Source organism: Orcinus orca, chromosome 1 (assembly GCF_937001465.1).
Source record: "Orcinus orca chromosome 1, mOrcOrc1.1, whole genome shotgun sequence".
Taxonomy (NCBI): domain Eukaryota; kingdom Metazoa; phylum Chordata; class Mammalia; order Artiodactyla; family Delphinidae; genus Orcinus; species Orcinus orca.
In genome coordinates this window covers 39,342,439-39,344,109 of record NC_064559.1, presented here as the reverse complement: position 1 = coordinate 39,344,109, position 1,671 = coordinate 39,342,439, and positions in this window count along the sequence as shown.

Sequence of the window (1,671 nt, the reverse complement as noted above, 5' to 3'; positions counted from 1 at the left end):
GTACTGTCTTTCTTTTTGCACAGCAGCCTTGCTGAAACAGGAAACCACAATACTTGCTCACCCCAGTTCCTCTCTCTTCCTCTCTGGTGCGATCTGAGGGGCGCCTGAACCCTTGAGGCCTTCAGGGCTGGGCTCAGGAGCTCCTCCCACCAGCGGGCATCCCAGCCACCCTTTCTCTTGCTCTTCGATTGGTCTGAGCTCTCGGTCAGTTTCAAGTCAAAATTCCCTTTCTAGCTTAGACAAGGATGGGTCTCTGGGTCAGATTCAAACCTTGCAGTTTCTATGAAGGGGAAGAAAAGGCCTTTTTGACCTAGAAGAGAGGTTCCAATGTAGGTTTTCATGTGTATCAGGTAGTTCCCTGTGTAAGGATTTTCTCTTTTCTTACTTTACTTCTTCCCAATCCTGGTGTTGTAAAGGCTTTCTGCTCTTCTAAAGTACTGGTACTTTTTTTCAGAATTCTGGAATGAGGTCAGCTCTGAACTTCCTCCTTTCTGAAGCAATGGGACGGGACACAGGGGGTAGGGGAAGGTGAAAAGATGGTGGTTGGGTGGCTGGGAAATCAGGGATCAATAGCATGCAGAATGTTATGAAAATATTTCCTAGTCCACTGAACTAGGACATTTGGGGAAAAACTAAAAGGAACTTATCTGTGTGCATTAAAAAGAAACTATTACAAATGCGATAGGAAATTTCCAAGAAGTTCAGTATAAGACGGTGGAGAGGGAACCGGATTGGGACAAGTTGACTGAGTAGCTTTGTAACCTTTGTGCAATTCATCTTGTCTGAATGGCGCATTCAGTGTGTGAATGGAGGATTTTTGTGGCTCCCATGAAGTCTAAGACTTCACATGTGAGGCACGTAATGAGAGTTTTAAATAGCTGGGATAAGATAACAATTATTAAGAGGTTGGGAGTATGTCACAATCTTCTCGGTTGCCTACTACTGCCTCCATTCTCTGAGGAGAAAGAGAACAGGAGAAGGCAGGGGAAAATGAAGAGGATGAATTCTCAAGCACTGGGACTGAAGGGAAATGACATTCCCTCAGGATGAGAGACAATAGCCCAAGGTCCTGTGCCTGAAGCTTGGCACATGGAGATGGGAATGAGGACAGAGGGGCTGGGGAGCCCAAGATGGCAGAGCAAGAGAATGTTATGGGCATAGAATTTTGAGAGGGTTCTGGGAGTTTAGGGTGCTAGAGCATAAGAGAGGACAGGTGACGGTAATAGGAGTTCCTGTGGGCCAGCTATTTGGGTTCCATTGAAAGTCAGAAAGAAATGTGTATGAAGATTGAAATCTCTTTTAGGGCTATGCATTCAATGGGATACCACCTGTACTTTAACTGGGGTTTGGAGAGGTTACAAGTGTGAGTTCAAGGTCACACAGGTTTGCCTGGCATCAGAGCCTGAGCTCTTAACACTATGTTCTGAGAATAATACAATTAATAAGGTTGTCATACCTATCTAATTATACGGACAGAAAGAAAGATAAACACACACACACACAGAACTCTGAAAACAGAGAATGTACCTTATTTTCAAATGCCCATGAAGCATCAAAAAATTCACTGTATTGATCATAAAGCAAACTTCATTTAAAAAAAGCAAACATTAGTCTAGTGTAATGCATTGAAAATAGACAGGCTTTGACTTTTAGTCTGCTGCTGCCCTCAAT